Below are 14,099 nucleotides of genomic sequence, written 5' to 3'. Positions count from 1 at the left end.
TATCCCACATGAGCACCTGTTTACTGCTGCACGTGATCTCATTGAAGAAGGAGGGGAAGTATCTTTTGTGAATTCATACCCTTTGCGGCTTGAGCCTTTCTTGGAAATTCTCACGTTTTTGCCTGTCAACTAGTGTAGCGTCCTTTGAATCAGGATGTCTTCATTTAGAGAAAGGGTATTTGCATCGCATATAAGGTTGCTCCCTGTACTGTGTAACATTATTTTTATCCAGGTTTCACAGTAATATAATTCACAGGCTGCGGGACAAACTAATTGTGCGAATTTTAAATATGTGGATGTTTTTCGATGATGACATAAAGTCAAACGCGAGTAGGATTTTAACGTGTCTTGAAGGGTGTTCCTGGGATCTTAGGTTCACCTTTGAACTCTGAAAAGAAAACTTGATTAGATTTTTTATTTGGAAAGTAAATTTCAAAGTGTGAGCCATGTGTGTTGGCATTATCGTCTTAGATTGAATAAATCGCTCCTCCTGTACGAGTCGTCCTAGTCCAAATTAATAAAGCGAGGTACAGCTTTCTTGTACTTCACGAATGCTCTTAATTAGAGCTGCACCGAGTGTTTGGAGGTGAGTTTTGAAACCCAGAATGCGAGGTTAATGTCGACCGGGTTACCGGTCTCACTTTTGATGGCTGTGGCTAAAACCTTGTTTAGAAAGATCACAAAGAAACACGTAAAAGCCGTGGATGACAATGAATCCTGAAAAGGAAAAAGAAAAGCCGTACTGATGCCGTGTCTGCATGGCCTATCTAATTATCGTAAGCGGGTGGCCACAAAGAGTGGCGTCACACAAGTGTTTACGGCGCCGAGTAAACTGGCTGGGTCGAGCAAAAAAAAAGCATCACAGGGGAGAAGAAAGTTGGGAGTAGTAGCTTTGGAAAAAAGCACCCCACTTTTTTTACACAAAGTCTGCTTCTTTGATCGTGTATTACATACCTCTCTCATGCAGACTGTCCTACGGCAGACAGACAGGCGGTTTCATAAATGATCGCATGTCTGAGCATCGCTATTTGCTTCCTACTAGAACAGGAGAGAATTTGCCCTTGCATTGCGAAAAATAGGAATGCCGACCTGTTTTTGATGGTGTGTCGATTCAGAAAGTTGGGTGCGCATATATGTGAGAGTGAACCTTCGGTCTATCTCATTGATAAGGAACTTAAATTGTTAAGTTTATCACGTTAATTCAAGTGTTGTAGCTCTTGTCGGGAACGTTTGTGGCTAGGCTTTTTTGTGTGTTTTTTCTGTGGGTTTCTGCCTATAACCTTTGTTATTGTTCTTGATTTTATACGCATGCGTGGCGGAAATTTTTGGAATGTATTTGGAATAAGCTTGAGTTGTAAGTCCAGCGTTGTCCAGTCTGTCCCTTCTACTTGTGTTTGCGTCTGTGCTTGATGGTACCTCCTATACATTCACCATGCGCCAACTGGCCCAGCAAACCACTCTACTACTCTGAAGAGGCTACATTAAAGGGTTCTCTCTCTCTGTCTTTATTCTTAAGAGGCTAGCACCTTTTGAATGAACATGCCATGGCTTCAAATTTACGCTAGAGGGAAACGCTAGATTCTGTACCAAAAATATTTCAGAGATCTTGGTTTAGCGTGCGATGGCGCTATTTTTTGGGAATGTACTATCGTGAGCAATATGAGCTGGAGCACGCGAGCGCGTGGCAAATAGTCTCGAACCCGACGTGGGGCGATTTGCGGTGGCCCACATTAAAACAAAGTGGAAGGGGCGCTACGGTTCCACTGACTGCTTGCACTCTCGCCTCACTAGCGTTCTTACGAATCAGCAGCTGATTGCGTTTCACCGGCCGCTAGCGATGACATGAGTTCAGATCAGCACGCGCAGCCACATTCAATTACCCATCAGGCTACGTAACCACTGAGAGATCGGCCGTGACGCAGCCTGCCGTGATACACAACATTCGCTTATATCTAGGTGATGCTGGCTGAACATTGATAGGCCTGTATTTCTTTTTCATGGATTATGCTTATAAAGTCGACCACGCTGCCCGTGCCTAGCATTCGTCTGTGTTTCAGTGCCTAACGATGCCGCGAGTGACTTTGCATAAGCCGGAAGAAGTCGTCGAATTGTCAAGAAAAGGTTACACGCAGCGCAACATTGCTGCCTTGACAGGCTGCCAGATGAAGACCGTCAAGGATACCGAGATGAAGGACGCATTAAGGACGCGCCACACAAGAGGCAGCAGCTCGCAACGTCTATGGACGAAAACGTACACATTTTTGCTGTAGCCATTGAGAAGACATTTCAAAGTGCGAAGGACGTGCGCATTACTCTCGACCTGTCAAATGTAAGTGACAGCACGGTAGGGCGAAGATTTAGCGAAGCCGCACTCCGAATTCGCATCGCCGCTCAGAAACCCCTTCTCACAGCTGCCAACAACACTGATCGCCTGAAGTTCGCTGTCGGTCAATGCAGCTGGTGGGTGGCGGATTCGAAAGATGCCATCTTCGCCGACGAATTGACTTTCTCAAGCCGCTGGGAGCAGCACAAAAGAGTGCTTCGCGTGCAGAACACGCCCTTCTCTCCGCAGAACATCAAGGAGGTGGAACCACACGTCAGTAAACGTGTGGGTGGCTATTTCACATGACGGCCTAAGTTCTCTTGTAAGAATCTGTGTGAGATTTAAGAGTGCTCCGTATTGCACATTGCTTGACGACGAAATTATCCCATATGCATTGAATGGTCCACACCCGGATGAGTACTTTCTATTCCAACAGTACTTGTCTCCTGTGCTTGTCTCCACAAGAGCACTCAACAACAGCATTCCAACAGCACTTGTCTCCTAAGGGCTCCACCCTGCGAGGAAGTTGCCCAAACTCATGATAAATAAATGTTTTCTCTCTCTCTCTCTTGTCTCCTGTTCATAGAGCAAAGATCGTGACACGTCTTTTAGATAAACCAGAGGTAATGCTCCTTGAGTGGTTCGCGAAGTGCGCAGACGTGAACATAATAGAGCATATTTGGGCACGTATGAAGGCTAACTAACCTTTGCGCGCTCTTCTTGGACTTGGTGACCGCTGATGAACTGTGTGAAGGTATACAAGAAGAGCGGAAACGTCTTGAAGGTGACACAGCCTTCGTCGAGGCTCTCTACGGCTCTCTGCCAGAAAGAATGGCGGCCGTCATACATGCCGGCGGAGCCATAACCTGTTATTAGCCCACCAAACGCGCAAGAAAAGGCAAGCTAATGCTGATATATTGGGGTATTTTTTGTACGTGCATTCAAAGTTTTTTATCACGTCACACTTGCCCAATAAAAACTTTTCAACCGACTCATGCGTGCAAGTTCTCTCCGTTCACGAGAACCAGGGTATAACAAAATAGGTATAAAAAAACAATACTGCTTTTACCTGTGCGGGAGCGCTGTTACAGGCGCTATAGTACCAAGCCGGTATCCCTGCTCGACGTTCGGTGTGTTTCATAGAAAGAGAGGAAATTTGCACAGAACTATAAGAAGCAACACATTGCCACTCTCTGCTTGCTATAACCGCCTAATCATTGCTAGCGGCCGGGCAAACGCAATGGGCTTCCGTTTCGTAGCAACGCTAGCGAGGCGGGAGTGTAAAGAGTTCGCGGAAGAGCGGAGCCCTTACCCCTCTGTTTTTGACAACGCCATCCGCGTATCGCGCTAACTTGATTTCGATGCTATTTTCTACGCGGTCCCGTGTTCCCACTCATATTGCTCCACGATAGTACAACAGTTTTGCAACAACGTAGCTTTGAAAGTTCTATGAATTTGATGCATTGTAGTGGTTAAAATATTTTAGGCGAAAAAGAAAGAACAACACGGGTAATTGCGGCAATCATATGATCTAAATTGTTCCCAAGTCAAGTAAAAATGAAATATTTTCGATAAAACAGCAAGATGTTCACAAAAGTAAAATTTTAATCATCACTTTAAGAATGAAAATGGGCTTACATACGCTAGTATAAGCCTGCAGATGGAGCAATTATTATTGCGCTTTATTCACTGATGGAGGTCAGCAAGGTTCATTGCAACAGATATTACCAAAGGCAAACAAATGGAAGAGCGGTAACGACGTCGGTGCATACTGCGACTGCAAACAGCCACGGTCGCATACTAGCGGCGCACTAGCAGTAAATATCCAAGAAGGTCTGCTCGTTGTCCCCATAGGGAAAAAAATTGAATAGGCGACGCTTAGCGAAAATTGTGAAGCGGAAATACGTCACGCTAATATTAATGCCGTCCGTTAGCTGCCGCGACTAATGGAAAGAAAGAATTTAAAATGAAGCTAAGATACATTGTTTTGTTTGTTCTTTCCCCCTCAAACTTTTTCGTACAATGAACAGAAGTTTTTCGTAGAAATGAACTCGTACATTGCGACTTATTTTTCTTGCCTTACCTAGCGACAGGCCAATGACACTTCCGACGTGCCAGATGCATGCGTCATGCGCGATATGCGCCACTGAAGCGACCATGGCCAGCGGCGCACGTGAAGTTTGCCTGTTCGGCGACCACGTTATTCTTTTATTTTTACAGCAAGGCTGTATATAGCTACTACCTTCCGGCGGTGGTCGATGTCCATGCGTCTAAGCGTCACGTCGTTACGAAAAAATATTCGTCTCCAGTTTCTCTCGAATGCTTTGTAGCTCGCATTCTAATGTAAGTATCTTGAAAAAAAAAAAAACCGCACACATGGTGTAATTGACCGCTAAGACGACTCTATCATTATGCCGGTATTAATTCACTTCTTATAGCTAATTAGCTCACAGTGATGCTGAAAACACTACAGGATTTCAGTCCATACATGGCCGTCTATATACGGAGGGAGTATGGTTACAGAAAACAGCTGTAACTGTTGTTTTATCGAACTATTCCAAAACAAAAAAAAAAGAACCACGGGAGAAGCCCACGGGCTAGATGAAGGTCGTATTATCTTCCGCGCAAGCATGTCAGGAACCTGTTGTTCAATGACCTTTCGTTCGGACGACGATACACGATAGGGGCGTCGTCGTATTATGGCGGAATCATCGGCTTCGATGCGGTGTGTAGCCACAGAATTTTGGCTTAGCACAGGGGAACAGCTATCGAAAGAGGCTTTGTGCTTCGCCAAGACCGCCAGTAAGGCTTCGGACTGCGCAGCTGTTAGGTCAGAACCAAGAACGGCTGGAGGAGGGAAAGAATAATTCAAACCTGAGGTTGATGCTTGCGATGAAGAAGGGCAAAGCGTGACTATGTTGAGTGTCGATATGTTGAGATATGTTGAGTGTCGGCGAGGGATGCCACAGTCATCCCTTTAGGCAGCATCACAGGATCTGGGGTCGTGCTGCGAGCAGACAGAAGGGCGCGGCCACGTGAAAACCGGACGAGACAGGCGGCAATGAGAATTCCGCGAGAAGTACAGCGGGAAGAAGGGGCGACTAGGGCGTCTCATTCGGAGATCTGACTGGATGTTACGGCTACAAAGTCTTCGTAACCAGGACGCAGGACGTAGTCTGCAGTGATGGCCAAGTTCACGCATGAAGGTGAAGAGCCCGTAACAGGTGCAAGCGCTGTTTCCGTGATGTGGACAACTTCCTCTCTACATGAAATGACGGATGAAGCAGAATGTAGGAAGTCCCAACCCAGTATAAGTTCATGGATACATGTTGGAAGGATGATAAACTCAATGTGGTGGCGAGTGCCGTCGATGAGAACACGAGCAGTACACTGTCCGTCGGGATGAATGAATGCATTATTAGCACCACGTAATATAGGTCCAATATAAGGCGTTTTTACTTTCCGGAGCCGTGAACACAGATCACTACGAAGAACAGAAACGGCGGCACCGGTATTGATGAGAGCTGACGCGGGAACACCTTCAACAGTCACATAAAGCATGTTGGCCGGGCGAACAGGAGGAATTTTTGAAGGCCGATAGGAAGCAGTTTCCCCTCCAAAAACTGCAACAGTTAGTTTTCCGAGTGCTGGTCGGCAAGATGGGAGGGGGCGAAGCGGTGATGTAGAGCTTCGGTAAGGCGAAGGAGAACGACGTCTGGCCGAACGGTAACTGTGAGGCAGATTGGGATCAGCTGGAGGAGACGGAGAACGCTGCTGAGGGAACGAGTACGATCCCGGATAGTAGGCGTCTGATCGGCGAGTGTGGTCTCTCTCGTGATCAGCATAGCCTTGTCTTTCATCCTGCTGGCGACGGAGACAGAAGCAAGATATATGGCCGTGTATGCCACAGTAAAAGCAAACCGGACGAGGTTTACCCCACTGAGGGTAGGACGGTGCAGCAAGTGCTTTGGTTCCCATCGAAGCCAAATGGTCATAGGAAACGTCAGTAGACACGGAGGTCATGGTAGGGCTGGGTAGCGAAGCAACTTCCGCGTAGGTAGGTGTGGGGCGCACTACCGGAGCAAGATGCGTCGTGGGTGTAGGCATCGCTGTCAACTCTTGCTTTACGACCTCGCGCAAGTCGAAGGCGGGGGTTGGAGCACAGGCAGCAAGTGAACGCCTCAGGTCTTGTATTTGAACATCTTCGCGGATGATGGTGTGGATAAGAGCACGTAGATCTGAAGAATGGGGAACCTGAGGATCGCTGCTGTCATGTTGAAGACGAAGAGACTGCAGCTCGTCTAGGCGCTGACACGTGGAAGTGATGTCTTGGACAGAAGGCGGATTTTGCACGGTTAAGGCGTTGAACGCGACAGACCCATTGCCTTTTAGTATGTGTAGAACGCGTTCGGCTTCCATCATGCTAGGGTTCGCATGGCGGCATAGAGCCAAGACAGCTTTTTATGTATGAGGTGTAAGACTTGTGGAAGCTGAAGGCGCATGCCAGCTTCTTTTGGCGACTTCTGCACGGCCAGACGAGGAATCGAAGATTTGCCGCAGCTTGGAGGTAAACGTGGACCAATCCGCGATGTCGCATTCGTGGTTGAAATACCACGTCGTTGCAACACTGGTCAAGTAGAATGCGACGTGCCTCAAGTTCTGGGTGCCGTTCCACTTATTGCAAGAACTCATGCGGTCGTACTGGTCGATCCAATCGTCGACGTCATCACAGCGGAGTCCTGCAAAGACAGGGGGATAGCATTGAGGGCTCGTCACAGTCCAAGACGGCACCGCAGGCGGAGTCGTCTGTGTGGTAGGGTGAGAGGCGCCGGAACAGCCGGGGTAGGAAGTGTTTATCATTGTAGGGGTAGGCGGGCGCAGGCGGCGACTGGAACGTAGCTCCAGGGAGGACGGGAACGCGAGAGGACGTCGGGGTCTTGACGTACCTACACCACTTTATAAGACCGAGATCGACCAGGCTATCAAGCACTCTTCATTCCAAAAAGGGGAACGCCCCAGCTCATGCGCGACGTAGGAGAACAGGGAAGATTACAACGGCTATGTACAAATAAAAACGACGAAGTACGTTAATAGTGCTTACAATATAGTCGTTATGATCTTCGATGTCATGATATTGCTCGAGGTGTCGCTGAAGAGACTGCCCTCGGGATGTCCAGAATGCCGGTGATTGGCTTTTAGGCGTAGCAGTTTTCTGTCCATTTGAGGTAGCTGGAAGGAGGATAAAAGAGCATGAATTCCTGCTCGTGGTGCATCGGCTGCGATCGAGGGCTGGCGGGGTTGAAGTCAGGTTGTGGCAGCCTGGTGGTCGGTGAGCGAACGGGGATGCGGTTGCATGGCTTGCGTCCGGGGGGCTTGAAGCTGGCGCCGTCTCGTCCGGGTTGGCCTAAGTGGGCAGCGGGAAACGAGCGAAGGAAAAAGAAAGAGTAGCACAGAAAAAGAAAAGAAAAGCAAGCGCGTTCGTGAAGTGTAAGTTAGCGTGTATCTCGTTACATGTTGACAGCAAATTCGCAAGTCTGTCGCATGCAAGAGCGTGCACACACAGTCAAAATGAGAATGAAAAGAAGAAAAATACCCCGCGGTGCTAATACCGCGTAGCGGAAAGAAGAATAAGAAAAAAAGTGGGTGGCTTAATTGGGCGCGAATCGGAACTCGCTGCGGCGCCGAAACAAAAAATTAAGGACGCACTAGAGGTTACGGCACGCAAAAGGAAACTTCGAAAAAAAGCTACTAAGTTATGCTTACAAGCGAGAAGAAAATAAAAGAGAGAAAGATAAGAAAGGGGGCGCTACGTTTAAACAAGGCAAGCGGCGAAACCGGCAACGCTGACTCTTAGCACTTGAGCAGGTCCTTTCAGGGGTCCAGTTACATAATTACACTACGCTCAAATACATAATTACCAAACGGTAAATGCATGCAAATAATACTCTAGAACACAATCATGCACGCTCATGCGACGGCCTTACTTCTACAGAAGAGGCAAAGTTTTTTCCTACCCCGGAGGGCGTACTTCCACTTTCGTTTTGGCCAAGAGGCCTAGAAGCGATAGCCGCAATAACGGCTAAAGCATGCAGCCACCCGCCACCGCGTGAGCAGATCCCGGAGATCACGCAGGTGGGGACCGAACGGGGATAGTGGTGCAAAGAGAAGCGCACAAAGACTGAAAGCAAAAGCTGTAACCCGGCTGAGACAGCAATTATTATTCCGCGGTGAAAATGCCCATTCTCAGTTATAGGCAAATTTGGCGCTCAGGTGCCAGTTTAGCCTTTATTGCATTTCACTACTTCAACAAATTGCTTTTCCGATTCAATTTTCGTGACGACCGCAGGTTATCATAAGTCGACATTTTTATTAGTCGTTATAAAAGAGAGCTAAAAAATTCAATAGTTTCTGTATTGCTTAGTTAACTGTGCATTGTTCTCATCAGGGCCCTTACAGTCCAATGCATATTGTCTCTTTTGTAACACGCAAGGGCACTGTCACTGATTTCCACAAAGATCAGTGGGCCGTGCCAGTAACTGCTAAGCGATATTTCCTTCGAATGCAGCTCCTTGTAGACTTATTCAACTGCTCTAGACTTTATCTTAATGAAGTGCAAGTAGTCGTTTCCTTTCGCGCTAGAAAACTCAATGTTTATAAATTTTATGCGTTGTGATTCTAAAGGAGCCCGAAAATGCAAATGCTTTTGAGCTTTGTAACACTGTTAAAAGGACTCTCTGATAATGAATTTTATTATTATTATTATTATTATTATTATTATTATTATTATCATCATCATCATCATCATTGCTTTACACAGTCATGTATACTTGGCGAATCACGGAGTGACATTTATGAACCGTTTCCACAGTAGGCAAATATGTGCGGCGTAAAATGCCCCACAAATGAAATAGCAGTAGTAGGCAAATATAGTTTTGTAAGCATGCGATGACTGCGCATATTGTTAAAAAACAACATTGTCACATAGTAAAATCACGATGACAAGTGTAAACGTCCCTGGCAGAGAGGCACTCTTCGAGAAGGACATCCGGCTGGTGTGTATATCTTTTCCTCTTAGAAACTGCATTCAACCAAAATTTAATTTGCATCTGTGGCTGCCCCACACTCTCTTTCCTTGCCCTAGCGACAATGAGCAAGTGATGTTTAAAAGAAATAATGCAGGAAATGCGGTCAGAAAAGCAGCTGCAGCCCAGCAATACTTCGTTTGCAAGCATTGAGAAGGGCAGAAGACGCAGGCTTCCAGGACAAGCACCGCAATTTCCGATGGCTCCACAACCTCCCGCTTAAAGAATACACGAGGAGGGAGCGTCAAGTGACAGTTTTGAAGCCTAGTCATAAGAAATATAGAGGAGAAGTAGGCCCTGGTCACGTGATAGGCAAGCGGTATATTCTAGTCGGATGGCTTTGGTTTCGTCTGCTGCGGAGGCTTCGGACATGCCCACATGATAGACATGACAAAGCGCACTACAAGGTTAGTGAAAGTTCAAGCTTTTGACGCGGTCGAGTCAGTGTTATGTCAGGTAACGTACCGAACCATCACACGCTATGTGGATGCGGCTCGCCGCTTAAGCAGCCGACAGGCGCCAAGGCTCAAGCGAACGAAGGCGTCGGGTAACCGGAATTTGGCCGAACAACCTCAAGGACGACTGGTCCTATGCCAGATTGGTTTCAGGGAAACGAGGAAGACTTTCACCCTGCAAACGTATGCAGCCAACCAAGTTTCGTTTCGTTTGTGTACGTCGTTTGGGAAACAATTAAGCCCTCCGCTCCCGCAAACATGTGTAGGCGAGCAAGCGAGCGTCCAGGGTCCGCAGCGACTGTATTCCTATGGCAACAAAATTCGTCCCTTCTTGTGCCTGAGAATGGACTGGCGAGTCGGGGACTGCCCTGCTGGCCCAGCGTTATGGCAGACGGTCCCAGTCGACGCTGTCGTTGTGCTCAAAGTCTTGGGCCTCTCAGCAGACCAGTGAGAGCTCAACACATGCGTCTCTACAGCATAAGGACGTCACACCACACAATCTTACAAAGTCATATACATCTACATCTGAAGGAAACGCGAATACTTCGCCGTTTAGAGTACAGGTTAATACTATTTATTTCTCTCACAACGAAATACGCACAGCGGAATCTCTTACTAAGAGAAAACGCGACATAAAATTGTCCTGCAGAACATCTCGTCTCGTCCTAGGCGGAAGACAGCGGGGTAAAAATTAGCAAGAAAATAAGCACCGCAGTGTAAGGCGAATAAACCACAAGAAATTTTGTTTTTTAATAATGCGCATACAAAGTGGCTCTAAATACAAACAGAACTGAAGCGGTGACATAACGCATCCTTATCTTACTGATGATAAAAGCCTAATCGGAACGGAGAGAAAACCGGCGACTAGTTCAGCTATTAGCATGAGATATTCTGACACCTTTAAGCAGCGGGGATTCAATATTTATATGTTCTAGTACGGAAGACAGCGGGGTAAAAATTAGCAAGAAAATAAGCACCGCAGTGTAAGGCGAATAAACCACAAGAAATTTTGTTTTTTAATAATGCGCATACAAAGTGGCTCTAAATACAAACAGAACTGAAGCGGTGACAGAATGGACTGGCGAGTCGGGGACTGCCCTCCCGGCCCAGCGTTATGGCAGACGGTCCCAGTCAACGCTGTCGTTGTGCTCAAAGTTCTGGGCCTCTCAGCAGACCAGCGAGAGCTCAACACATGCGTCTCTACAGCATAACAACGTCACGCCACACAATCTTACAAAATAATGCATGTAAATCTGAAGGAAACGTGAATACTTCGGCGTTTAGAGTACAGGTTAATACTATTTATTTTTCTTACAACGAAATACGCGCAGCGGAATCTCTTACTAAGCGAAAACGCGACATAACGTTGTCCTGCAGAACATCTCGTCTCGTCCTAGGCGGAAGACAGCGGGGTAAAAATTAGCAAGAAAATAAGCACCGCAGTGTAAGGCGAATAAACCACAAGAAATTTTGTATTTTAATAATGCGCATACAAAGTGGCTCTAAATACAAACAGAACTGAAGCGGTGACATAACGCATCCTTGTCTTACTGATGATAAAAGCCTAATCGGAACGGAGAGAAAACCGGCGACTAGTTCAGCTATTAGCATAAGATATTCTGACACCTTTAAGCAGCGGGGATTCAATATTTATATGTTCTAGTACAGTAAGCAGGAACAAGTAATTCACACAGTCGAACGGCTTAGCCAAATCTGAGGGTACCATTGCTACTTGCCCAATCACCTCAGCTACACACCCTAGCACTGATCTCGCAACATGAATGTGGGTGTCGTGAGACTCGTCTCTGAGTCCACATGTTTGATAATCACCTACCACAGATCTTAACACGACTTGCAAACGGTAAGCTATTACCTTTGCAAGACATTTATAATCCGGATTGCATAAGGAAATGGGCCGATAACCATACACTTGGTACAGTCCTTTCCATCGTGCACCACCATGTCGGCCTTATCAGGATGCACAGCCGCGAGCGAAAGTGTACGGGCCACAGGGTCGCCGAAGAAACTGAATTTCTTCGTAATTAACAAACATAAACTGGAATTGACGAGCATACTGAAAAGTTCGCAATGGCAAGTTAGTACTGCCGTCCTCAATTGCAAGTTGCGCTCACAGGCGAAAAAAAAAAGGGCTTTATTGCGCAACCCCTGGTCCGTTTACTTTCGCTTACGGGTGTACTTAGGTGGGTCCGTAAAATGTGTGACCTCTAGGAGTTCAAACATATTTCTGCATATTGCATTCGGAAACACTTCTTGTCAAACCTATTTAAACTCTATGGACAGCTTTGTGCCGTGTTCAACGAAGTGTCGGCTCTGTTCACGTGCCGAGACCTTAGATTACCGTTTCATAGCCTGTATAGATATTATATTTTTGCGGGACATTCTCGAACGGACGCTTAGAAAGTATATTGACGTCGCGCCACACTGAATTACGTTTTTACCCGTTAAATTCATTGGTAGTACTCCCTATGAGATGTACACAGTACCGGGTGTATACAACCTCTGGAGATCAAGGCTGTGGGATCGCCATGCCGAAAGCCCTCGATGTACAAGGTCTTCTATCGTGAAAGTGCAGCTTGTGTGAGATGTGCATACGCTGCGCCGGATATTTCGCCCGACTGGGTGCACTTGTTGGATGCCTATGCGTGTGTTACCCAAGGAGGTTAAAGAAAAACTGCTGGAGTGGCGGGAGTGCCCATCAAGTGAAGTCACACCGTCGCCATCTCGCGGGGGGGGGGGGGGGGGGGGGGGGCAAAAGCACACCAGTCGGCGCAGCACATGTGTTTCCAGTCGTTGCATCTTACCATGTGTGGTGCTGTGCAGATGCCAAGATGTGTCAATGCACTCGGGTTCCCGTAGGAAAGTTGACGCACATGCAGTTCACATGTTAGCGTTATCCTTGTGATTTAGGTAAGGTTGCAGATTAGCATTGCCTAGCTCTAGAATAAAAGAAAATTTTATATTAGGCTTAGAGTAAATGGTCGCCACCAAGGTTCCGAGATCCCCCATGCAATGAGGATGCTAAAGAACCAGCAACACCTCATAATAATAAAGATAATAATGAATACTTATGTTTGTTGCGTGTACTGCAATTTATCATGCGACATTTTCTGTTCTTAGTTACTTTTTATGATTGATCAACTTCTGCACTGCATTTGAGAAGGTGAATAAACGCTAATTCTAGCACGAAATTTTTTCTGCTTCACGGCAGCAGTAAATTCATAGCGATGAAATTGGGAAATGCCCCAGTACTCGCATATTTGTGATCCGGAGACCTCCAATATGGCTCGCCTCATAGCCTACAGTGGTGCATAAGAGCTTAAAGATCCGGTAAGCAGTTGTAAACTGCTGGAAATGTCGGCGAACGGCACTGCGAAGCTCTTCGCAGGCCGCTTCTTGGCCCCCGCAAGATGGCCCCCACCGGCTTCACCCGAGCCCACAGGCCTGTATAGGTGACTTCGACTCCAGCAGTTTCTTTTTAGCCTCTTTGCTGCTGCCCGACTTTTGAGGCCAAAGCATCAAATGACCTATTGAGCGAAAAAAGCGCCGTCTGTCGTCTGGACAAGCGAAAACCGGCACCAAAATTCCTACTGCCTTCGACGCCACGTCACAAGCGCGCCTTAACTAAGCACAGCAAACGAAAGGGAACGTCTGATGCAGCGATAGCGCACCAGGTGCTGGGTGAGGGGAGGGGCATCGTCACGTCACCCTTGCTCTCAGAAGCCTGTGTGATCCGCTCCTTCTCTGCCCGCGCACGCTCTCTTCTGCGTTCTAACTGCACCTAGGTGAAGCTTAATTAAAACGCGCCAAGCAACGTCTCCTAGATAGCAGGCCTGTGCACTCTCTTTTATCACGTCATGCTACTTCGAACGAAATATCCATTGCCAAGCCCGGCGTTACAGAAGTAGTAACGTCAAGACCACCGCAGCTTACTCGGGAGCACCCCCATCAGATTCTACGCAGATTGGCCTCTTCTTCATCATCATCATCAGCCTGGTTATGCCCACTGCAGAGCAAAGGCCTCTCCCATACTTCTCCAACTACCCCGGTCATGTACTAATTGTGGCCATGTTGTCCCTGCAAACTTCTTAATCTCATCCGCCCACCTAACTTTCTGCCGCCATCTGCTACGCTTTCCTTAACTTGGAATCCATTCCGTAACTCTTAATGACCATCGGTTATCTTCCCTCCTCATTACGCGTCCTGCCCATGCCCATTTCT

The sequence above is a fragment of the Dermacentor andersoni genome, chromosome 4 (genome assembly GCF_023375885.2).
Source record: "Dermacentor andersoni chromosome 4, qqDerAnde1_hic_scaffold, whole genome shotgun sequence".
NCBI lineage: Eukaryota > Metazoa > Arthropoda > Arachnida > Ixodida > Ixodidae > Dermacentor > Dermacentor andersoni.
Note: the sequence above shows the minus strand (reverse complement) of the source record.